Genomic DNA, 27,722 nt, shown 5'->3' with positions numbered 1-27,722 from the left:
AGAGTTCCAGATTTACTAGAATGTGGGAGAAGGAACAAGTATGAAAGCAGAAGCTATAGCTTTATAGGGTCTACTATGGTTAATTAAATACTTGGATATCCCTCAAATGCAAATTTATGGGGATTCCAAAAGTATGATTGATTATGTTAAGGGGAAGAATAACATCATGCAAAATTCTCTACAAGGCTGGTTGAGGCGTATAAAAAGTATATGGAATACCCTATAACATCCCCCCATTCAGCATATCAGCACGGTTCACAACAAGATAGCGGATGAAATGTCAAAGAAAGGATTACTAGCCACAAAAGATGGTATGTATATCCTGATAAAAATAGGATCAGATGAGACAGAAGTAGAAAACCGGATAATCCCACTCAAGTTCTCCACAAAAATGCAGAACTCCAATACACATAAGTTCCATGAAAATCTTTGTGTATTTTTTGTTAAATACCTAATGTAGGTATATACAGAACATGAAAATGATTTGAGTTACATCGTAGTTCAACAGACTCACATAGTGAATTTCTGTAATATGTTGTGGATGTGGCTGAGAACATATAGATGTACAATCTATGATTTACATTTAGCAGACAAGTTCAAATGTCTGAATGATGAGTTTTTCTCCTCTTTGTAGTCAAATGTGGAAATCACTGGATCCATGAAGACATTCTGTCTTTCGTATGTATGTATTGTTTTAAGCATAATATAAAACAGTGGGTTTTTTCTGGCTAGGCAAAAAATTAATTCGTTCCAACTAAAAGTGTTCTCATTTCAAATCAAAATTGAAAATTGTCAAAGGAGTCGATTGAACATATCGTTGAATTAAATAAAAAATGTAAGAACCATATCATTATTGGTCATTTAGAACACACAGGTTATATAAAATTAGAGATATATTATCACTATAAAAGCGTTGAAGCTCTCTCTCATCAACGGCTATAGCAGATTTCAATATTCTCTAAGAGTATCCTGCATAGGTCAACCTATTATTGACAAATCTTTGATCACAGAGAGAATTGTCAATTAAATTCAGCGTTTGTTGGCTTTCCTCATGAGAAATGACACTTTAATACGAAGTAAAGAATTTTGACATTTCCGACATGAATATTTTTCCAACTTCTGATACCCGTGTTATTTTTTTGGCCAAATTAAAATGTGAGACCAAACCTTCACTGGAGTTGCGAGATTCATATATGTAATGGTAAAGAAAATATTCTGGTTTTAACCTTGATGGAAGCAGCGAATTTCCAGAGGCAAGTTGAACAGGAAGAGCTCAAATTGATATTTGTTAGAGGTGAAGGTGGTGTCAGCAAGAGCACCTGCACTTTAATGCTTGCAATTCTTTTGGCCAAAGTGCATCCTTCGGTGTTAATTATTTCAACCGATCCTGCCCACAACTTGAGAAATTCATTTCAATAGAGATTCAACAAAACTACCACGTTGGTGTGGGGATTCCTGAACCTGTATGCAATGGAGATGGATTCTAATGTTGAAGGTGATGAACAGCTTTGTATTTGAGCTTGCAAATGCAATTCCTGACATAGATGAGGCAATGAGCTTCGCAGAGATGCTCAAATTAGTACAAACTATGGATTATTACGTCATAATTTTTGACACCGGTCGTTTGGCGTAAATGATGAGCAAGATTGAATAAGTCAACAAGCAGTTTCATGACCCAGATTTAACAACATTTGTTTGTGTTTACATACTACAATTCCTTTCCCTTTACAAGACGATAGACATATAACACTTTGAACAATAATCGACGACTCAAAAATTCTCATGCCTAGATCAACGAAGTCCCAACAGTTTGAAGTGCACGGAGGTTATGCTGAGGGGAACCGTGGGGAAGCGGATTCCCCAAATAGTGCATTCAAAGATGGATGGTTAAGATTTATTATGACCCACATTTCCAGAAACAGGGATAGCATCGTCGAGAGACTATTTATGGTTTTGCATGACACCACACATGGTTTTTTCCAACGTATGCATGACAATAACCTGGGGTCCTCTTAACCTTCGTCCAGTTTTAAATGCTAGCATATGTATTAAATTGGGGTCAAATGAAATATGTGCATGAATTGGGGTAAATTGTATAATGTAATGTAAAAGGGGCGGGGCTTTATTTATAAGTTACAAATGATTTCTTTCTATAATATATATAATATTATATAATTATTTTTGTAATTTTATTATTTTATATTTTCTTAAAAATAAATAATATTATATAGTTATTTTTGTAATTTTATTATTTTATATTTTCTTAAAAATAAATAGTTTTATAATTTTTGAATTTAAGTTTATGTGATCCATATTATATTAAGAAGAGTATTTTTTTTAGAAATCATATAAGAGGAAATTTTGCCAATGCATTTCAAACCAGTTAGTGTGGTTCATCATTAGGACCAGATTTATAATTGTTCAAAACCAACTTTGAAATTGATTAAGAACAATTAAGCTAGGAACAAAAATAAAATAACATAGGGGAGAATAAGGTTTCAATGTTTGCAAATTATGAGACTATTGTAATGAAGAATATGAAACTAATGTAATGAAGAAATATCTTGGAGATCGAAGAAAAAAAACTAGTTTTGATTCCATCTCTTGTGTAAATTGCAACATTGTTTTCTTTCTTTTCTTTGTCATTTAAATTATGTTTTTCTTCTCCTGCACAAGTATATGTAGCAGCATGGCATTTTAAATTGGGAGTATGAATTCACCTCATAAAAGGTACTCATTTTATAGTTTAAATCACTTAATGGGTGCTCCACTTCCAGTGATCCATACACAATTTCTTAGTCTTTTCAACATTCTTTCTACGGAGTTTGAACTCAGATTCTTAAATTATTGAGTTGTAAAACCTTGTCCCTCTTCATCTTTCTTCTTTCCATCTTTGTAATTTAAAATATGCAATCCTCATTGGCCTGGCTATTCTGGTTTTGAATGATAGGTTTATGAACTAGATTATTCATTGTAGTTCTCGTATATATTTAAAATCTTCATCAATTCTTGTAGATTTCCTAGGCACCAACCACCTGTAGTTAGATGTTGTCCCCAGGGAAACATCAATTGGCGTTGTTGTCAGGGATAAAGTTGAAAACTTTCCCTTGGTTTATAAAATTTTATAGCTGATTCTGGAGGGTGACAAGAACGAATCTTGGGATGTATATCATCAACTACTAACTTCACTTTGGGTATTCTCTCTTTCTGTGTCTTATGAATGGTTGTATCTCCATTACGAGAGAACAAATTTTCTCTAGAAAGAGGATAAATTATAGAGTTACAAATCAACCCTCAAAACTCTTATTTTGTGCATTTCACTGGTGCTCCTATCTATGATTCCTATGATTTAGGTGAAGGGTTGAATTTTCCAGAAGATGCTCTGGTTTATGACTCGTATGATTCAGAGGAAGAGTATGGTGCAGTTCTTGAAACAAACTTACGCACAAACAAATGTCATGAAGGAGATGATAAAGAAGTTTCCTATTGGAAGCAAGAAAATGAGGTCCCTGAAATAGAGGTAAGCAACCTGTAATTATTATATCATATGAATATTGTTTCAGGAAAAATCTAGTATATGGAAACCAAAATTGAAGAACCAAACAATAATTAAGATGTGTTTAGCAATCCCATAAAATTGTTGATGAAACATTTTCATCAACCAGCTGCTACAAGATTCAAAGTAAATGAAGTTGCTCACAAGTTTTTTTTTTTTTTTTCTCGTGAATTTTATGACCCTATAGCAAAATATATGACAGATTTCTAGAGTGAGTAACCAACATCAATATGGGGGTATGCGTTGTATTTTTCATCTAAGGACTTTTTATCGTTCATGCTTGCTCTTATTTTCAAAATACAATAACAAGGGGTTGTTGTAAGGTCCAACACTCAAAAGCTTGCATGGTATCATTGGAAGGTTTAGCTTGCATGGTATCATTGGAAGGTTTATTACACTGGATTGAAATTAGCCTTATTTACAATACAAGTTACAGATAAATAAGCTCAGCCACAGAGCATTTAAATTTCGGTTTGTAAAAGTTTTAATTAAGTATTTCATTTGGTATATCAGGCAACGGTTCTAGAGAATAAATTTAACATAGATTTTCAGATTTTATAGTTAAAGATCCAAATAATTTTTACTCCATGTCCAACAAGGAATGGCTATTGGCCTTATATTCTCAATGTCTTGCAAACAAAACACTATCCCCAAGTGAAACCGATATTGTAACTAAATTTTACACACCTATAACCCCTCAGATTTTATCAAACAAGGTCCAACAAGGAAACAAAATCAGAGGCCATTCAAGGTAACAACAGGGACACAAAAAAAGATACGGATAAAACAAGTTTTAGAGAAAATATTTCACGATGAGGACTTTGTTGTAGATTTACTTGCTGGTGGAAAAATATAGTTCAAAGTATCTAAATGATATGATGCAAAAAATTGATAAATATTTGCCTTATTCAAATATTGATGCCATTCTGAAGGTCTCTCAAAAGTTGGAATTAATAGGTATAGATCTACTCTCTCCACCTGATGCTATGAAGAGGGACATCCGAACGATTTGTCTACGCATTCGTGCACTTTCAAAGAAAGCATGTTCAAGGCATTTAGATATGCCTAATTTTTTCGGATGTGACAAAAGGAGGTGGTTTGGTGGCTGATATGTAAATTAGTTGAGGAGAATTTGTTTTTCTATCCAATACTCTCCTTCCTTTAGATGGCCTAAATATTTTATATAGTGTTGTTGAACTTCATACAGAGAAAATGGAATTTATTGTTTCTTTGCCTATGTCATGTTGAATATGCCCAGTAGCATATTGAGCAGTTGACTTATCTATAATTTAGATTAGATAGTCCAGCAAGATTCCAATTTGGATCAGACTTGGAACAATTACCCACTTTCTCATTTCTCATTTTTACTTGGGAAGTCTGCGTTTACCATCACCATTTCCATATTGCAAAAATTACCATAGTACTAAATTACATGTCAGAATTGTGAGTTGAAATACCACATTGTGAAGAATAAACAATGAAAGAATGTCTTTCTATTGCTGAAAAGCTCAACCTCATGGCCACGTTGTTAGAACTTCCCAATTATTCATGTATTAGTGCATAGTGGCTTTCATTAGCTGTTGAGATTGAGATCCCATTCAATATTATATGGGCAGACGAATGTACACAACGTCCACATATGGATCATCCAGAACTTGATCATAGTTTCCATACAGCTTCACTTCTGGAGAGATATTGTTAGCAGAAGCAAAGGCATAGGCTATGGGGGAGTAAAGTGTGAAAATGTTACCAGGAATTTAATTACTTCCAATTAAAAGTGTTTTCATTTCAAATCGAAATTGAAATTGTCGAAGGAGTCGATTGAACGGATCATTGAATTGAAGGACAACACAAGAACAATATCATTATTACTCATTTAGAACGTGGAGGTTATATAAAATCAGAGGTATATTATCACTGTAAAAGCGTTGAAGATCTCTCTCATCAACGGCTATAGTATATTTCAATATTCTCTAAGAGGATCACACATAAGTCAACCTATTATTAACAAATCTTTGATCACAGAGACAAATGTCATTTAAAAACATCGTCTGTTGGCTTTCCTCACGAGTAATGAAACTTTAAGACGAAGTAAAGAATTTCGACATTTCTGACATGAAGATTTTTCTAACTTCTAGTAGCCTTGATATTATTTTGTCTAAATTAAAATGTGAAACTAGACCTTGCAAGATTCATATCTATAATGGTAAAGAAAATCTTATGGTTTTAACCTTGATGGAAGCAGCGGATTTCCAGAGCCAAGTTGAATAGGAAGAGCTCAAATTGATATTTGTCGAAGGCGAAGGCACTGTCAGCAAGACCACCTACAGTTCAATGCTCACAATTATTTTGTTAAAAGTGCATCCTTCAGTGTTAATTATTTCAACCAATCCTGCCCACAACTTGTGTAATTCATTTCAACAGAATTTCACCAAAACTCCCACGCCGGTTAGGGGATTCCTGAACCTGTATGCGATGGAGATGGATTCTAATGTTGAAGGCCATGAAAAACTTTGTATTTGAGCTTGCAAATGAAATTCCTGACATAAATGAGGCAACAAGCTTCACAGAGATGCTCATTGGTACAAGTTATGGATTATTTAGTTCGTACTGAAAAAAAAGTTATGGATTATTTAGTCTTAATTTTTGACACCGCTCCAACTGGTCATACATTACGACTACTACAATTTATTTCTACTTTAGAAAAAGGGTTGACCAAGATGATAGCATTGGAAAAAAAATTGGAGGCCTCGTCAGCCAGGTAACTAGAATGTTTGGCGTAAATGATCAATTTGGAGAAATGTTATAGGGAAAGCTTGAAAGCATGAAATATGTGATTAAGTCAACAAGCAGATTCATGATTCGGATTTAACGACATTAGTTTGTGTTTGCATTACGCAATTCCTTTTCCTTTATAAGACAGTATACATATAGCACTTTGAACAAGAATCAACAACTCATATATTCTCATGCCTAGATCAACGATGTCACGACAGTTTGAAGTGCACTGAGGTTATGTTGTAGGGAACCGTCAACAAGCGGATTCCGCCAAACAACACATTGCAAGAAGTGAATAGAATCTCATTGCTGACCCCTCTCCAAGCAGGGTCTTTCTCTTACTCTGGTTTTCTGTTTTTTTTGTGAGTACTTTGTTGCTAGTTCGTTATATGGGTAGGGTTTTTTGGAATTTTTATAGGTGGTTTTGGTAGGTTTTTTCTATTTCTGGTGGCCTTTCTTAAGCATGTTGTATGGTTCGATGTCTATTTTTGTTTTCTGGTTTTAATGTCATTAGTATGCTTGTTGCCATGCCCTATAAAAACTGCTCTGTTTTGTTTTTTTGGATGGATTTTAGTCTTCAAAATTCATTGTTGAGCAGCATTAATAAACTGCATTTAACCCAAAAAAATATAAAACTCTGTTTTGTTTTCTGGATGGATTTTAGTCTTCAAAACTCATTGTTGACCAGCATTAATACAAAACTCATTGTTGAGCAGCATTAATAAACTGCGTTTAACCCAAAGAAATATAAAACTCTTCCTCATTTTTAATGAATAATAGTTTTATTTTTTTCCTATGGAAAAAAAAAGATAGTTGGGATTTATTTCGATAGTTCTCCGCACTTTTCCAAAAACCGACAGAGGACCATCGGGAGGTTGTTTACGGTTGTGCATGACACCACACATGGCTTTTGCCAACGTATGCATGACCATAACCGAGGGCCTGCTTTATCTTTGTCCAATTTTAAATGCTAGCATATGTATTAAATTGGGCTCAAATGAAATATGTGCGAGAATTGGTATAAATTTTGTGATATAATGTAAAAGGGGTGGGGCTTTGTTTATAAGTTACAAAAGATTTCTTTTAATATTATATATTTTATATATAATATTAAATCACTATTTTTGTAATTTAATTATTTTAATTTTTCTCAAAAATAGTTTAAAATCAGTTTTGAAATTGATCCAGAGTAGTTAGGGTAAGAACAAATATAAAACATTGGTAGAGGGGAGAAGTAAGAGTTCAGAGTAAACAAATTGTGAGGTTAATGTAATGAAAAAATTTCTTGGAGGCTCAAGAGTAAAAGTGATTCCACCTCTTGGGTAAATTACAACATTGTTTTATTTCTTGTGTTTGTCATTTAAATCAGGTTTTTCTCCTCATAGACAAGTGTATGTAGCAACAGGGACTTTTAAATTGGGAGTACGAATTAACTTCATAGGTACTCACTTTTCAGTAGAAATCTCCTAGTAGGCACTCCACTTCTAGGGATTCATACACAATTTTTGGTATTTTCACCATTCTTTTTGTAGAGTTTGAACTCAAATTCTTAAATGTTTGACTTGTGAAACATTGTCCCTCTTCATCTTTCTTCTAGCCATCTTTGTAATTTGAACTCTGCAATCCTCATTAGCCTAATAATTCTGGTTTTGAATGATAGGATTTTGGACTAGATTATTCATTACAACTCTCATAGTCTCTCTATCCAACCATATATTTAAAATCTTCATCAATTGTTGTAGATGTCTTGGGAACTGACCTCCTGCAGCTAGAGGTTGTCTCCAAGGAACAACATCAATTGGATCCATTGTCGATGACGAAGTTGAAAATTTTCCTCGGGTTTATAAAATGTTATTGTTGATTCTTGAGGGTGACAAGAACCAGCCTTGGTTTGTATATCATCATCTACTAACTTCACTTTGGGTGTTCTTTTTTTTAGGTGTTAAGAATGGTTGTATCTCCATTAATAGAGAACATTTTTTCTCCAAAAAGAGGAGAAATTATTGAGTTGCAAATCAACCCTCAGAACTCTTATTTTGTGAATTTTACTAGTTATCATATCTGTGATTCCTATGATTCAGATGAAGGGTTGAATTTTCCATAATATGCTCTTGTTTATGACTCGTGTGATTTAAGGGAAGTGTTTGGTGCAGTGATTGAAAAAAACTTACTGACATGAAAATGTCATGAAGGAGTTGATTAAAAAGTTTCCTATTGGAAGTAAGAAAATGAGGTCCCTGAAATAAAGGTAAGCATCCTATAATTATTCGGTCATATGAATATTGTTTCGGGAAAAAATCAGTATATAGAACCCAAAGTTGAAGAGCCAAAAATTGGTGATAATTGTATTATCAAAGAAGATATCTCTTGCAATCCCATAAAATTGTTGATGAAACATCTTCATTAGCCAGCAACTGCAAAATTCAAATAAAATGAAGCTGCTCACCAAGGTAATTTTTTCTCTCATGAATTTTATGACCTTGTAGCAGATTATATGATGGTTTCCTATAGTGAGAAACCAACATCAATATGGGGGTATGCGTTGTATTTTTCATATAAAGAATTTTTGTTGTTCACGCCCGACCTTATTTTCAAAATCCAAGAACAAGGGGCTGGTGTAAGGCCCAACACTCAAAATTTGGCATGGTTTCGTTGGAAGGTTGATTACATTTGATTGCCAACCTTATTTATAATACAAACTATACATAAATAAGCTCATCCACAAAGTATTTAATTTTCATTTTGCATAACTTTTAGTTCATTATTTCAGTTGATGAATAAGGCAACAGTTCCAAAGAATAATTTTTAGGGAGATTTTCAAATATTACAGTTCAAAAATTCAAAGAATTTTGACTCCATGCACAGTGTCTTGCAAGCAAAACATTGTCCCTAAGTGAATCCGATGTTGTAACTAAATTTTGCACACATATAACCCCTTAGATTTTAACAAACAAGGTCCAGAAAAGAAACAAAATCAGAGGCCAGTCAGGGTAACAATAAGGACACAAGCAAAGATAAGGATAAAGCAAATTTTAGAGAAATTATTTCACAATAAGGACTTTGTTGTAGATTTACTTGTTGGTGGGGAAATATAGTTCAAAGTATCTAAAATAATTAGTGATTTGGCGCAAAAATTTGATAAATATTTTATTTATTCAAATGTTTATGTCATTCTGAAGATCTCTCAGAAGTTGGAATTAACAGGTATATATCTACTCTCTCCACCTGATGTTGCTGAGAAGATGGACATCCGAATAATTTGTCTATGTATTCATGCACTTTCAAAGAAATCTTGTTCAAGGCATTTGCATATGCCTTATTTTTTCAGATGTGACAAAAGGAGGTGGCTTGGTGTCTAAAATGAAAATTGGTTGAGTAGAATTTATTTCTTCTATCCAATGCTCTCCTTATTTTTGATGACCTAAAGATTTTAAATAGTGTTGTTGAACTCTGTAAAGAGATAATGGAATTTATTGTTTCTTTTCCTATGTCATGTTGAATATGCCCAGTAGCATATTGGGCAATTGGGTTATCTATAATTTAGATTAGATAGTCCAGTAAGATTCCAATTTGGATCAAAGTTGGTACAGGTACCCACTTTCTCATTTTTATTTGGGAAGTTTGTGTTTATCGTCACCATTGTCATATTACAAAAAATACCATAGTACTATATTACATGTCAGAATTGTGAGTTGAAATGTTGCATTGGGATGAATAAAAAATGAAAGAATGTCTTTCTAGTGCTCAAAATCTCAACCTCATGGCCGCATTTTTATAACTCCCCAATTATTCATGTATGATTGCATAGTGGCTTTCATTAGTTGTTGAGATTGAGAGCCCATTCAAGATTATGGGCAAAGGAATGTACACAACATCCACATATGGATCATCCATAACCTGGTCATAGTTTCCATACAAATTCACTTCTAGAGAGAAATTGTTAGCATAAGCAAAGGCGTAGTCTATGGGGGGGGGAGTGTGAAAATGCTACCAGGAATTTAATTTCTTCCAATTAAAAGTGTTTTCTTTTCAAATCAAAATTAAAATTGTCGAATGACTCGGTTGAACAGATCATTGAATTGAAGGACAATGTTGGAACCATATCATTATTGGTCATTTAGAACGCAGAGGTTATATAAAATCAAAGGTACATTATCACTTTAAAAGAATTGAATCTTTCTCTCATCAAGGGTTATAGCAGATTTCATTATTCTAAGGATCATGCATAGGTCAACCTATTATTGACAAATCTTTGATCACAGGGAGTATTGTCATTAAAAACAACTTTTTTTGGCTTTCCTTGTGAGAAATGACACTTTAAGACCAATTAAAGAATTTAGACATTTCCAACATGAATATTTTTCCAACTTCTAGTAGCCTTGATATTATTTTTTCCAAATTAAAATGTGAATCCAAACCTTCACCAAAGTTGTAAGATTCATATTTGTAACGGTAAAGAAAATCTTTTGGTTTTAACCTTGATGGAAGCAATGAATTGTCGAAGGCAAGTTGAACAAGAAGAGCTCGAATTGATATTTTTTGGAGGCGAAGGCGATGTCAGCAATACCACACGTATTTCAATGCTCATAATTCTTTTGTCCAAAGTGCATCCTTCCATGTTAATTATTTCAACTGATCCTGCCCACAACTTGAGCAATTCATTTCAATAGAAATTCACCAAAACTCGCACGCTAGTGCGGGAATTCCTAAAACTATATGCCATGGAGATGAATTCTAATGTTGAAGGTGATGAACAACTTTGTATTTGAGCTTGCAAATTCAATTCCCGTCATATATGAGGCAATGAGTTTCACGAAGATGCTCAAATTGGTATAAACTATGGATTATTCAGTCATAGTTTTGACATCGCTACAACTGGCCATACATTGTGATTGTTATAGTTTCTTTCTACTTTAGGAAAATGATTGACCAAGATGATAGCATTGAAAAACAAATTTGGAGGTCTCACAAGCTAGGTAACTAGAATGTTTGGTGTAAATGACGAATTTGGAGAAGATGTTATAATGGGAAAGCTTGAAAGCGTGAAATGTGAAAATTTTTGAATCTAACACATCAGAAACCCCTACTACATTTTCTGGTTTACTATCTCCTACTTGTTCTTTACATTAACAAGTTATTTAAATCCATAAATTCGAAGTAAACAAAAATGAAGCCTTCACAAATATACAGATCAACAATTGAAATAAACTGAGACAACACAAGGGACAATGTTAGTTTTGGACAATTGTCCCCAGAAAATCCCAATGCAATAAAATCGGTGCAGCATATATAGGGTTTTATTATTAAGCAGATTCTGAATACAACTAGGGTGCCAGAAATGGCTCACCCTTCAGAGAATATCCTTGGCAGCAATACCTCTATCTGGAGACAGATATTCCAGAAAATCAGCAGTCAGATGAACAATCCCACAGTAACTGTGGTTTTTCCTTGTGCTAGACAACGAAAGCTACTCCACACACTCCTCTGGAACTGTGTCACTCTCTTCAGAACTGCGTCACCCTCTCCCGGCTAATATGGTCTCAGTCTGCCCCGCATACTTCCTCAGCATAGCCTCTGAAGCTTGTTGTGTCAACTTTGTCAGCCTCTATGGCCTTTGCGCCAGCTTCTTTCGCCCTCTGCGTCTTCTATGTTGGCCTCCTCAACCTCTGCGTCAACCCTTACTGCCTATGCGTCAGCCTTCCTAGGCTATATGTTGCCTCTTCCAGCACTTTGTTGCCTCTCTAAGATGCATTCTTCAGCCTCCTGCCAAACTGCCCCTCACTACAATTGATCACTTGTTCGATTTCCTCAGCAAATCTCACCCCAGAAAATCAAACTAACTGATCTCTCTTAGTGTCTTGGTGTATCTCCAACTGACCCTCAAGCCTCCTCTTATACTTTTCCTGTTGACGATTCAATAGCCGAAATTAAGTCCCTAATCAACGAATAAGATTAGATTTGGCTTGATCCTCATTATTTAGAACTTTTTCACCCATATTATATTAATACACATTAATATTTTAATTTTCCTAAGTTTGGAATTAGGGTCTCATTAAAAATATTAATGATTTTAATATCTCTCCATCTAGGTGGAATTTCCCCAAACTATTTATGATTCTTAGAGATATCATGTGCCTTAACATCTCCACCAATTTTCATGGGTAGAGCACATCCGATGCTACCAAAAATCAACACTCCCTCTTAGCGAGAAATGTGCTCTAATAATGATTCACCATAGAAACATCACACTGATCCTCCGCATCGGTACCTGTGTTGATGTTTGGCCTGTTGCCTCACATCCTCTGCACTGCTTCTTCCTATACTTCTTCCCATGATACTTCCACTACCACTGCTACATCTGTACTGCAGCTCCCTCTCAACATGTTACATCATGCTTCCCATAGCACTGCCACTGCTAACTATTGCCATGCAACTCAGTTACCGAGAAGTAGGTAACTGACTTCCCCCAAATACTGACATCACGGTCAATCTGGAAGACTCGTGATGCTGAAGCTATCTTTGTTGATCATATCTTGTGCTCCCTATGTTGCCACTGTGTTTCTGCAAACACCTCTGTGCCTCTCACACTATTGCAACATCTATTGCGTTGCTACAAACTTCTGCACTCTAGCACTGCCTTGTCGCTCCATCACACCTTGCTCCACCTGACACCTTTCACCATGCTACTGTCGTTAAGGGCTCTAGTAACCGGATGTGATCCAAGAGTTTGGGTACCTCAAGGATCCTTCCCTTGTATGTAGTCCTCCTGACTAAGACTCGATGTCACCGCACCTCTTCTCTAGAGGTGTATGAGCACTCATGGCACAATCATCATTAGTCTCGACATCCTTCTCCACCTTTGTTGGAGTTTCTTTTGATTCGGAAACTTCTCCCTTGTCTTTCTTCCTAGGGAACTGAGATGCATAATGTCCCAGCTCCCCACAACTGAAGCACTTGACCTTGGAGATTTCCTTCTTCTTCCTCTTCCCTTGTTGTCCTGCAGATGTTAGGGCCACATCCTCCTCCTCCTCTTTCTTGACTCGAACTCCCTTACCACTACTCCCTGCCTTGGTCAACCTCCTGATCTCTTCTTGTTGAAGAGCTGCCCACATCTTTTCCCAACTAGGGAGAGTCGCTCTGCCCAAAATGCTTTGGAAAAACGTCTCCCAGTCCTCAAAGACTACATTTAGAGCAGTCCTGACCATAATTTGGATCCGGTGTAGACCCCACGGAAGTAAGTTGGTCATGAATTCCTTGCAATTTGAGAAGGAACGAATCTATATCCTCTCCTTTTTGCATCTAATATGACCTCAGTTGATTCTCTAATAGCATATTCTGTTGCACGGAAGATCCCTGGTATAAGTGGTCAACTTCTCCCACATCACATTTATTGTGTTCTTCTCAACAATATGTGGTATGAAATGATCCTTGACCCCATCTAGGATCATGCATTTCACCTTCGCCATGGTCTCCTCATACTTCTCATTTGTATTTGGGTCAATTGGGATAGCTACGGTTTTCAAGGAGTAGTCCTTGATGCGATGTTTATCCAGGATTGTCAGGATCCTAGCCTTGCAGATGATAAAATTGGAAGCCCCATCCAATCTCTCCTGATCCCTCAATCCGTTCACTGCCATCTCTTCTCCTCTCCTAGACTCCCTCTAAGTCTCGACTTCCATCCTGGAAATCTGCCAACTATCGAATCACTCCTCCCCAATCCCCCTTTGTTGCTACAACTCAGATTTGGATTTCTTGGCTAGAAATTCGTCAAGGTAGTGCTTCCCTCTACCTTGGTTCTGACTCCTTAGACACTGTTCTGCACAAACAGAAACAGCATCCCACTAGCTCCTCAAATCACAATCTGCACAGCTCCCTTAGCCCCGACAACTAAAGAATCTAAGCCCTTCCGGCTCTACGCAATCACAGTGAGAGCTGGATCAGCTCCTCATGGCCTTAGCGTCAATCCTTCCTGACTGAGAAAGATGATCGGGCACTGCATAGGCCTAATCTGCCCCTCGTCTACCTTTGTGATGGCTCTCCTCCTGGCTCAGAATGCTGACGCAGGCTATGCGTGAGCCTCTACGTCACCTTCTTAGCACTATGTCACTCCTCCTCTTGCCTCTTCAGCTCTAGAACAACATTGTCTCTTGGGGCAGCTGCTTCACTGCTGCAAATCCTCAGATTTCTCCTGCTAGTGTCTTCAACCCTCCTTGATCTGCAATCGCTCTGATACCATGTGAAAATTTAAGAATCTAACACATCAGAAACCCCTACTGCATTTTCTGGTTTACTATCTCCTACTTGTTCTTTACATTAACAAGCTATTTAAATGCATAAATATCGAAATAAACACAAATTCAGCCCTCACAAATATACATATCAACAACTGAAATAAACTGAGAAAACATAAGGGACACCGTTGTTTTTGGGCAAACGTCCCCGGAAAAACCTAATGCGGGAAAATCGGTGCAGCATATAGAGGGTTTTATTATTAAGTAGATTCTGAATACAACTAGGGTGCCAGAAATGGCTCACCCTTCAAAGAATATCCTTGGCATAAATACCTCTATTCGGAGACAGATATTCCAGAAAATCAGCAGCCGGATGAACAATCCCACAGTGATTGTGGATGTTCCTTGTGCTGGACAGTGAAAGCTGCTCCACGCACTCCTCCGGAACTGTGTCACCCTCTTCAGAACTACATCACCCTCTCCCGACTAATCTACCCTCAATCTTCCCCGCAGACTTCCCCAGCGCAACCTCTGAAGCTCTCTGTGTCAACTTCGTCAACCTCTATGGCCTCTGCGTCAACTTATTTGGCCCTTTATGTCTTCTGCGTTGGCCTCCTTAGCCTTTGCGTCAACCCTTGCTTCATTTGCGTCAGCCTTCCTAGGCTCTGCACTACCTCTTGCACCACTCTACTACCTCTCTAATATGTATTCTTCGGCCTCCTGCCAAACTGCCCCTCACTAAAACTAATCACTTGTTCGATTTCCTCAACAAACCTCGCCCCAAAAAATCGAACTAACTGATCTCCCTTGGTGTCTTGGTGTATCTCCAACTGACCCTCAAGCCTCCTCTTATACTTTTCTTGTTGACAATTCAACAGCTGAGATTAAGTCCCTAATCAACAACTAAGATTAGATCTGGCTTGATCCTTGTTATTTATAACTTTCTCACCCATATTATATTAATACACATTAATATTTTAATTTTCCTAAGTTTAGACTTAGGGTCTCATTAAAAATATTAATTATTTTAATATCTCTCCATCCATGAATTTCCCCAAACGATTTCTGGGTCTTGGAGATCTCATGCGCCTTAGCCTCTCCACCAATTTTCATGGCTAGAGCACATTCAATGCTACCTAAAATCAACATGAAAGATGTGATTGAGTAAGTCAACAAGTAGTTTCGTGACCTGGATTTAACAACATTTTTTTGTGTTCGCATTCTGTAATTCTTTCCCTTTATAACACAATATACATACAACACTTTAAATAGCGAACGACAACTCATAAATTCTCATTCCCATACCAACAAAATCTTGCCAATTTGAAGTGCACAGAGGTTATGCTAAGGGGAACTGTCGGGAAGCGAATTCCCCAAACAACGCATTACAAGATGGATGGTTGGGATTTATTTCGATGATTCTCCCCTACTTTTCCAAAAATGGATAGAGGATCATCAGGAAGCCATTTATGGTTTTCCATGACACTACACATGGTTTTTTCCAACGTATGCATGACAATAACCTGGGGCCTGCTTAACCTCCATCTAGTTTTAAATGCTATCATATGTATTAGATTGGGGTCAAATGATATATGTGCATGAATTGGCATAAATTTTAATGTAATGTAAAAGGGATGGGGCTTTGTTTATAAGTTACAAAGGATTTATTTTAATATTATATATGTTATATAATATAGAGATATAGATATAATATTAAATCACTATTTTTGTAATTTTATTATTTTAAATTTTCTCAATAAGTAAACAGTTGTATAATTGTTTAAAATCAATATTGAAATTGATTAAGCATAGTTATGCTAGGAACAAAAATAAAATACTAGCACAACGAAGAAGTAAGGCTTCAGATTTTGCAAACTATAGAACTAATATAATGAAGAAATATCTTGGAGATTGAAGAATAAGAGTAAGTTTTGATTCCATCTCTTAGGTAAATTGCAACATTATTTCCTTTCCTGTGTTTGTCATTTAAATTATGTTTTTCTTCTCTTGGACAAGTGTATGTAGCAGCAGGGCCTTTAAATTGGGAGTATGAAATTACCTCATAAATGGTACTTATTTTTCATTTTAAATCCCTTAATGGGTGCTCCACTTCCAGGAATTTGTACACAATTTATTTTCCTTTTCACTATTCTTTTTGTAGAGTTTGAACTTAGATTCTTAAATTCCTGAGTTGTAAAACCCTGTCCCTCTTCATCTTTCTTCTAGCCATCTTTGTAATTTAAACTCTATGATCATGATTGTCTTGGTCATCCTGGTTTTGAATGATAGGTTTCAAAACTAGATTATTCATTGCATCTCTCATAGTCTCTCTCTCTAGCCATGTATTTAAAATCTTCATGTGTTCTTTTAGATGTCCTGGGCACTGACCTCCTACGGCCAAAGGTTGTCTAAAGGGAACAACGGGTTCTTTCCTGATCTATCATGTGTCTTACTCCTCATTTTTAAATATTTTCTCCAGAGATAATGACTTGAATATCTCTAATTTAGTCACCTCTTGTTCGCCCTATTGGTGTAGCCCCCTGCTCATGGATGCACAATGAGTGCCCCAAGTAATTTGTGAAGGAGATAGAATCCATCCTTCTTTGGACCTGGGTTTTTCCTCCCTGGGAAAATAAAATGTAGTTCTTTTGAAGGAATCATGGTTGGTAGGAATTTTTTGTTAGGAAAAATATTGAGAGGGGGGTGGCGAGGGTGTGAATTAGTATTTTTAATTCACTTAAACTTTTAATTTCATATTCAGAATTATGTACGATATTGTTCTTTATGAAACTGGTGTACGTACGCAACTCTAGTGAATGAAAATTGTGTATATCTAGATAACTAACTTTTCATATGTTTCATCAACTATTTATCCTTAACCAGTGCATCATTATTTCATTATTCTTTACTAAGCAAAAACCATAAGCACTAAAGAGCATATAAATCATTGACACATAAGAAATGCGTCAACACATATGAACACCAAGATTTTAGGTGGAAACCCAATGTGGGAGAAAAGCACCACTGTCGTCATCTTTGCCTTCTTTCTTATTATATAAAGAAAATATTCATTACATCTTGTACTAGTGCAAACTCTTACCAGCATGCAAGGACCCACCTGCTGGAGGCTACAACCTCCACTCATTCTCCAGTGCCCACTGAAAGGGAGCTATAATCCCCTAATCTCGTTTACCGATTCCTACCAGAAGGGAGCACCTACCCCCTAAACAAATTTACCAACTACCACTGGAAGGAAGCTTTGTTTACCTTATTAAATGCTCCAACTCTTAGCACCTCTTATGGAACACGTTAAATAATATTTCAAACTGGATCCACCTGTCAAACAATCATCAAGTAACCTGTATGCTACCTTTCATCAAATTTTCACAATGGACACACACCCAACATTATGCTCAATACCAAACTGAATACTAAATTTGAAATATAATCATTGAACCAACTGAATCATTGTAACATCATCCCACTAAATACTATAGCAAACCAATTATTGAACTGAATCTCAACCAACCATTCCAACCAGATTAAATCAATGCACAACTAATCCACAATAGATACAAAACATCTTGATCAAGACATCATTGACAGACAACAACATGTAGGTTTTAACCCCATACAGAAATTACCTGCATACGAATTCTAAAAACAGAAAATAAACAATGGCGAGAGAATAAAACATAAAATAGATATACACAGATATTTTCTTCCTAGATCCCAAAACCGAGACTACCAGATTGAATTTTCAATATGTTCCTTTCAATGTTACAATACATATATATACATGCCAAAGCACCCATAAACCCCAATCCATTAACCCTGGATTAGAACATAATCGTAGTTCCCTTGACTGGATCTACAAAATACCATGGATAGAAAACCATCATGCCCAAAACCATGTGCGAAATCCATGCAGAAAACCATAGGTAGTCATGGAAAGAATATAGCACAACCCAACACAACAAATACAACAGAACTCATGAATTGTCATCATCAAGAAACACTACAAACCATGAACAAATGAACTTCAAAATATATATATGATTGTTATGAAGAAGACGTGTATATGTGTGCCTCCTATTGCATAACATCTGCGTACAGATCTAAAATCACTAAATACTGTAACATTGTCAAATTGAGTCACAACAACAATTAATCACAGATATATCGATACTGACTCATTGAATACCCAATCATAATGCAACATCATCACTGATCAATATACCGAGCCACAACTTAATCAATCCAATCAAATACAGGTCATGCTTATCAAGACATCATTGACATACAGTAGCAAATATAACATAACTCATTCATTGTTATCATCAAACAGTACTACAAACCCTAAACATATATAACTCAAAATATATATGTGATTGTTATTAAACAGACCTACATATATGCATGCTTATCATGTGCAACACCCGCATACAACTTCCAATGTACTGAAAACATATCTCAGAATATATACGCGACTAAACAGAAACAGATTTGTGTATGTACGTGACTATTTAGAAGAAAACCTACATACAGATCATAAATTACTGAACCAAACCTTCGTTGTAATCATAACTCACATTCTGCATAATTCACTATCAAAATCACATATCACTGTAAGCACATTCAGATCATACCATCATTATAATCATAGATCTAGCATTATTAACTACACAACCAAAAGTAGATCAAGTAAGTATATGCATTAATCTTCACTACACTTTTCAATCTATTAGATCTGAGCCATCTCCTTACTTCCTAGTGCACACCTGTTTTAGAAAAAATCACACATCAATAAACCATTCACTTGCACACACAACACCTTGATCTCCATCTCCTTATATAGCTTTTTCCTTAGCCAATACCTTAGGTAAATCCCTTAGTAATTTTGTTAGTATTTGTTGACGAGATCAAATAAATGTTACCACCCAAATTACTATGGGAAAATACCATGGTAACAAGCCCTAGTATCCATCTTTCTATGGTTCGGATTATGTACGCAACATTTACTCACAGGGCTTGTGTATGTATGCGACCCTTCTTCATAAGAAATGTGTATGATTTTTAAACTTCACATTTTTATCCTTTTTTTTAACTACCATTTATCTGTCCATATCCTCTGTACCAATATTCTTGATATCTGCATGAGTTCCACAGTCATCATATTATCAATATGTTGATATCAAGGACATATTTTTCAAGCAGATTTTCATCAAGGACAACACATTAGCCATAAGGCCAACAATCTCCCCCTTTGGACTTGATGGAAACGACTGTGATGTTTGGACACCGCCTACAAACACCAATTCGTCTCTCCAAACACCAAGTATTCTCTCCCCCTTTGACATCAAGTGCAAAGGGTTGAATAAGGTTGAATGAATTACTTCCATTTTAGTTTTTATTGTTGTAAGTTTGATCTGTTGAATATGAATCATGAAATCAGCATATTGATCATGCTCCCCCTAAGCATATGCTAGACCTTTTAAATATATAAAACAAAAAATAGAAGGCTTTATGACTCAACCAAATATGACCTTGCCTATCACCATTAACTCTATGCTTCCATGATTACATCAGTCAATCAACATATTGGACCCAAATTTTACATCAATGTCCCAAAATAATGGGATTTCATATATAGCATGAATGTATCCCAATATTCCATACATGACTAAATTTTACAATGATTACAACATGGGTATTTTCATGACCTTTACATCAAGAAACATATGAAATTTATAACCATAAACAATAATCTCAACAATGAAGTAGCAAGACCATGATAGTCATCAACAACCACCATGCACCATATAGGAATATGCAACATAATCATCTGATAGAAGCAACATATATGTCATAATGATAGCAGCATGAACATCCTCATCATTAGCATGTAAGATAAAGCAATGTATGCATCAATATCTCCAATATCATTAACATATGACCAAGTATGCAATGTTTCCAAGCATTACCAATCAATTGTAGCAGAAGCACATGATTGTACAAAAAAAATTATCATCAACTCATCCTCTTGACCTCATGTCATCAAGGTCAACACACTCTCTCCATATATAGGAAGATCCACAATCCTCAAGCAGCAATATCAATCTTTTGAACCACAACACCATAGGTAGCATATACATGCATCAATATATATGTGCAAACAAAGAGTACCTCCAACATCACAAACCATTAAGTAGAATAGACTTGATCAACAACATCATTTTAAAGCAACATCTTTAGTGATCATAGCATTAAATTTTTATAATAGCAAGAATAAGACACCATCAATAGCTTCACCAAATGCAACTCGAGCATCATTTAGGCATCATCCATAACTCCACTACATGTAATCCATGCATTATTGATAACCCATGACATAATGACAACAACATATACATATTCTCATCAATGGAGGATGCCAACAAACAATGAGTAAATCATGAACTCATCATCATCAATCAATGTCAGATAAGAAGTGCCTAATAAGAGTATAATGCTAACAACGAACCATTGGAAACATGGAAGATGCTCCCCCTGAATCTGTGCCAACTCTTTATTGCCAAGTCTAATCACATTATATATTTCTCATCAATCATCCAAATGCACCAGCAACAACAATAATATAAGATTATGCAACAACTCATAAACTCATCATGAGCTCAAATCATTCTAAGAAGCATATGGGAATCATTATCAGACTGCAACAAATCAATGTCAGAACCAGAAAGTCAATCATGCATTGATGAAAGCATATGAAAATCTCCCCCTAAATTTGTGCCACTTCTTTTTCATTACTGAGAAGCATACGAGATTGTCTAGATCAAAACCTGCATATACACGTGACTGTCTTTCATAAGAACCGCATACATAATATAAATTGTTGATTTTTATAGCCATAGCTCCCCCTAAACATGTCATGTCTATTCGTGTTCACATTCTCTTCATCAATGCAACATTTGTAATATAAAAGAATGAAATAATGATCAAAGTACACATGCATAGCTACCCTTGAGAGCATACACCACTGATCTTGTGGACCTGATAACCATCACATGTTCTCCATGAGGCTATGTACCTTTCATTCACTTTTGTAGACACTGTTGGAAGTATGCTTTAAGAATAATGGACTGTAGTAGTGACAATCTTCCCTACATCTCTGATTGGTGTTCCTTCTTCCTCCAAATTTGTTTGCAATTTCAAATCATGTGCTTGAATTTTTGGAACTTATCCCATATTTTACTTCCATTCTGAATTCTTGACATACAACTAGTCAATTTAAGCCGAAACTTGTTACAAGTATAACATATTACATGACCAGAAAAGGGAGCAGAGGAATCATAATATTTTTGTTTCATGTTCCTTCTATTACAATTAATAGCTTTGTGATCAAATATGTTGCAAGCAAAACAATATCCCTTAAATAAACCTCAGTACCTAGGGGTTGATGATCTTCCTATTGGTTGTAGATTGTCCAAAGTTATGACAAATAAAGCATTCAACATCATTGTCTAGAGGAGAGAATCGATTGATACTTCTAGAGTTAGTAGTAAATGAATTCCTTTGAAAAATCACTTTACTTGGTTGTTTGTGTGGTTGACTTCTTATTTCTTTATCAAGAATTTCAAATTTTGCATTGTTATCCTTCAATCTCCTTGCACAATCATGTGAGCTAGATTCTCCTTTAATAGTTTCATGAAAGACAAGACTAATTTAATAGCGGGAGACCTTTGACTACTAAGAATGTGTTGTAGTCGCTACAACACCACCCAAATTTTTGGGCATATTCAAAATTTTGGGTACCCCACCACTCACCCCGAGCTTCTAAGGTTTTTTTATAGGACCCCAACCGGTTTCTCTCCCAGCGACCTTGCCTATCCAACCCCTTTGGTGCACCCACTCGCGTTTCTTGCATAGCATTCACGCATCATGTTTTATCTCAGATGTAGGCCTCAAAATTGCATTAGGGTTTCGAAGGTCAATGGCTTCATTAATGCGTTAAGAGTCTCTCATGTTTTTAAAACTCATCTTCGCATGATTCGCATCGCGATCAGTAGATGTCCTATATTTGAGCAGGCGTACATGCAATTTGGCTTTCCTTACGATTGGCAGTATTGAGGTTTGGGCAAAACCCTAAATGGGAAAAGGTGATCCCTCTCCTGTTTTGACCTAACTCGCCTCCCGCTAAGAGTGCGTTTCCATCAACATTGTCGGGCATCATGGGAGAGATGGTTGCATGTCATATTCCCCTAGGTTCTTGGTTGGCCCTACACCTCCACATGAGCATTAGGGCTTGCAAAGATTATATACTACCCTTGCATCCTTGTAGCTCTAGACATATGTGATCGAAGTACTCATGTTAAGATTCCTCAAATTTCCATATTACTTTGCGCCCTTGAATCTATAACTACATCATTGCCTTGGCATCATATAAATTGCTTGCAATTCATAAGTCTAGTAAGGTGCCTAAATGTTTTGTTGATTTTCAGATTCGAGCACCTCTTGTTTTACTCGTATAATTTAGTTGCAATTTTACTATCACCTCCAGATGAAACTATTTTCATAGTTTTAATTATTTATCCCTTTTTCTTTGCAGGGATTTAAATGGAGCATAAGGGGTATTATATGGTCATCACAGGTTCATACATGTGGTTTTCCGCCATTAGAGAATCAGGATGTATCTCTTTCAGTAACAACAAGTCTTGATTTCTTTGGGGGTGGGAATCTGACAACAGAGGAAACTATCAGATTCACTGATCTAGAACAGAAGGCATTGAATGACATGTTTGTCATTCTCTCTTATGTGTGGGTTGACAGTGCAGAGAAAATACCATGGAAAAGTTAACCGCAATTTTTGAATGGATATGGGTCGGTGGAAATTGTACCTTCTTTGTTTGTTCTCATGGGAAACTTTTTCTCTCGACCATGCAATCTCGCTTTCCATGCTTTTCCAGAGCTTCGAACACAATTTGGTAAGCTCAGATCAATTATTGCTGAACATCCCCACTTAAAAGAAGGGAGCCAGTTCTTATTTATACTAGATCCTGATGATGTTGGTCCAGCAAATGTGCTTCCTAGGTGTTATTTGCCAAAGTATTTTTCTGAAGAGGTTACTAAGCATGTTTTGAATGCTATCTTCTCCAGCAATCCATGCAAAATTAAATTTTACACATAGGAGATTGTCCTGTTCTGGTAGGATACGTTATTCTGAATGCGTCGATCCTGTCTAATCCCTCCTTCATCAGAGGAAACAAATGAGCCTTTTGAAAATTTTGTCGCCATGATAACTTGTCAAATTAATCTTTGCCCATTTCCTCTCACGGTGCAACCTATTATCTGGAATTATGACCATTGTTTGTGTTTGTACCCCACACCACACACAATAGTATTAGCAGATAAGTCTGAATAGAAATCCAGCTGGGGGCATAGATGACCGAGGGGACGGAGAGCGTAGGATGTTTAAGGTGCCATTGGAGATGCAGGTCGAAGAGGATTTTTTGAGCCCAACCAAGGTATTTAGATTCCCATGCGGGAGCAGTGCCTTGAGCACGAGTTGAAGGGTCGTGTAGTCAATAACTACGGTGGCTATATGGTTTTGTTGATTTAAACTATGAGAGAGGATCCTAAAAAAAAAACAAGCGATGTTAAAATGGAAAGGCGTTGATGACCTTTTTAACAGCATTTCGCTCAAGCCCACACTAAATGTTTTACGATTCAACGAACTGTGGAAAACTCGACGTCGTATGTCTTGTTTACTCCTTGAAATCAGAGTTAACGTAACTCTGCAGACATTGGGATCTCATGGTAGGACAATGTGTTTTGTTTATGCGTTGAAGTCACAGTTAACATGATCCGTCAGGGGTCCAGATCTCTTGGTAGGATGGTTATGCTAGAACGATGCATATACAATGTGCATGAAAAGGTATAAAGAGCAGTGATGCTTGGTATATTTCTAGATAAGGGAATTGAGAGGCGAATACCACTAATTTGCTACACAAAGACCAAATTGCTGAAAATGTTGCCAACCCTACCATCCGACTACGTGACCTCCAGTTTGTCTCACTCTTGCATAGGTTGTGAACTCGTGTTTTAGGCCTCAGTGAAAGCAGCTAGAAAATGTGACTCCCCTCAAAAGCGACTCTACGACCTCTCCCAAGTCACCAGGTCGCAAAATCACTCCTGAAGCAAATAAAGGTTGATGTGACTCCTCTTATGCTGCGACTATGCGATCGATTTTTAAATGTCTCCTACAAGAAGTCGCAGAATCGCAGGCGTGATAGGCCATCAGAATCGTGACTTCCAGTAAAAGGCGATTGTGCGACTTCTCAACCAGAATTGCGACCTAAGGATAGCATTTATTTAGCTCTTCACTCATCGAAGGTATCTTCTTCATGATGTGAGGACACAGAACCAATCTGGTGTCAAGAAGAGCCTGTTCTGAAAGTTACTATGCCTCCCTTAAGACATTGTTAAATTAAGTTGTGAAGTAGCAGAAGCAAGGCTCGATGCATTGGAGTTATGTTTCAGAATTAAAAGTGTTGGGCTATGAGAGCACTGATCAGGTTCAGAACCCAACTAAGAGCCCTCATCTACAACAACAAAGACTTGTGCATTAGAATCTGGAGAATTAATCAAAGAGAAGGATTGTTTTGTAGTGGAGGATGACGTTTTAGGCAGATAGTGGCCTATTGTCAGTAGCAGACTCTTGGAACTTCCTTAGACTCAACCATGACATAATTTGCAGGTTGAAAATTTGAAGGAATGTTGACAAAAGGCAGTGTTGTGTTCTCTAAGCAGATCTTGATGCCTAGTCATTAGTAACTAAGGAAACTCATTTGTTGCATATTGCAGTGTTGAGTTTTGATGCAGTATTGGAGGAACAGATTCAAAGGATGGCCCATCTCTGTTTCAATTGAAGAGTTTTCAATAGCATCAGGCCTATGGAATCCAAGAACTGAGATATACTAGGCAGAAAACCAATACCTATTCAAAAGGAACAACATTGTGAGTTAAGGGCTTGGACAAAGTTTGCTTGTCAAATGAGAATTTGCATAACTGACCAATGTGACAATGTCTAACCTTGGTGTACACTAGTGACCTTGATTAGACAGTGATACCAGGACAGTATGTGCAGTGAAACGATAATGAGAGTAAATGAGAATACATCTGAGGAATTCCAAGAGGACCCCCCAAGGCCACATGCATTGACAATGTTGGGGCACAACAATTGACCACACAGGGGTCTAGATTAATCATTTATTAATGTCATTCTTTCAAATTAGTTGATTGTAATTCCATTATCATGCTTTGTTTGAAATTATGTCTGATTAATGTTATTTGCCTGCAGGTAGCGGGAATGGAACAAATGTTGGTCTACACAAAGGGATTAGGGTTTCTTGTGGAGCTCGCATAACTAGGGTTTCCTTTAGCAAGCCAGATGGGCCCTTCCAAGTTCCAAGAACCTTTTAGTAAACTCGAAGGCGCGTCACTAGAGGATTAATGAATGTGAGTGAGGCACAGTGGCGGAAAACAAGTCGGTTTCAGGACCAAGCATCTGCATCATTGTGAGATATGGGCAACAAGCATTATAGGGTTTCCAATAACCCTCTACGTCCCTCCCCTCTCTCTCTTTCATCATAATGTAAATTTCACCCACCATTATATCATCCATTATGTTGGGACTAATGTGAGCACGTAACAAGCATTCCTAGCTTGAGAAAGAAGTGGGGAAGCTCAAGAGTCAGGAGGGTAGCCGAAAGGGCATGGGGGAACGTCAAGAGTCACGGTAGGTGAACAGTCACCTAACCTCTATAAATGTATTCTCATGCCTCATACCTAGGGACTTTTAGCACTTGAGTTGAGGCCAATATAGATAGTTTATTGATGCTTGAGAGCTAAGGTAACTTAGCTCTTGGTAGCTAGGAGAGTGGGTTTGCAGTAGGGATAGGGTTTTGACATCGGGCAATGGTATGAATAGCCCATGTTCCACTATTGGGTATTGACCAATTGCATGATATGTATTTGAAGTTGCAGCATATTAATAAGATGTTTTCTTTTATCTTTGGAACTAATTCCCATGCTCACTCATGGTCGTTGTATTAGTTGTCTGGTACCTCACCATATTTGTATGTGTGCTTTCATATACGTAAGATGTTATGTTCTGATACATAGTGGTTGCATGTATGTTTCGCTTTCGAATCTGTGTTTACTTGTTCCTTGCCATGTCGGTGACCTATTGTGAACTACTTCGCAATTGACCTCTAGCATGTTCCTGTTTATTATGTCCGATGGGGTTTTAGCTCACTAATAACTCTCATCGTTTATTTCTTCTTATCATTGTTGTGACTTTTTTAAACCTCGTTCTGCAATTTGTCAATCTTGGGCTGATTTTGTTTCACTGCCCGTGCACTTCATTCCCGTCCCACTATGGCACCTTTTCATTTGATAACCAAGAGTAGAAAACATTCATGGCGGCAGCCGAGCCCACATACCGAATGGGGCTCCTATCCCAAATGGTGTGAGGTTTAATTGGGACTTCACACCGGGGAGACCCCTTAGTCGTTGGCGGTACATTTTGGTCCATCAACAGAATGTTATCCAAAATCTTAGTGCTATCTTGAAATATCAATTCCTTATCCTTTTAACAATGTAAACTTTGAAACGGGAACTATAAACTCAAAACGGGAACTCTAGCCAAAAAATCCCCCAAAAACATGAAAAATCAACTCGAAAATGAAAAGTGTTGATGCTGGAATAACACTTTTTTTTTCTAGGGTAAATTTTCAACATGTTTTAAAAATGGCAGTGAAAACCAATTTTTTGTGCAAAAATTGTACAAAAAACACCCTGAAAACAAAAAGTGTTGATGTGTTGATGTTGAAATAATGTCTGCTTTTTTTTCAGGATAAATTTTCAACATTTTGAAATAATGGCGTAAAAGATTTTATCATGATTCCGAAAAATATTAAAATTTCAAAAGAATAATCAAAACGTAAATATAAAAATTAAAACAATGAAAAAACAAAAACAAAAACAAAATAATAATAACAAAAAATATATATATATATATATATTAAAAAAAAAAAGCATAAAACTAAAAAAAGACAAAAAAAAAATCAAACATAAAAATAAAAACAAAAACAAAA

At 36.4% G+C, this 27,722-nt stretch overlaps 4 pseudogenes; all 4 read left to right on the top strand.

Moving 5' to 3' along the window:
- Nucleotides 1–1,230: 1,230 nt before the first annotated feature.
- LOC149190950 (ATPase GET3A pseudogene) lies at nucleotides 1,231–1,747 on the top strand (annotated as a pseudogene).
- Nucleotides 1,748–1,990: 243 nt separating this feature from the next.
- LOC149190949 (ATPase GET3A-like) lies at nucleotides 1,991–6,490 on the top strand (annotated as a pseudogene).
- A 4,334-nt stretch (nucleotides 6,491–10,824) lies between these two features.
- Nucleotides 10,825–27,722, top strand: part of LOC149190947 (ATPase GET3A-like) — a 36,716-nt pseudogene continuing 19,818 nt past the window's right edge.
- LOC149190948 (DNA polymerase epsilon subunit B pseudogene) lies at nucleotides 11,942–23,986 on the top strand (annotated as a pseudogene).

This window comes from Pinus tabuliformis, chromosome 3_1, assembly GCF_031772625.1.
Source record: "Pinus tabuliformis cultivar Carrire ecotype Pingquan chromosome 3_1, CPIR1, whole genome shotgun sequence".
NCBI lineage: Eukaryota > Viridiplantae > Streptophyta > Pinopsida > Pinales > Pinaceae > Pinus > Pinus tabuliformis.
This window is presented reverse-complemented; position numbering and strand designations above follow the sequence as displayed.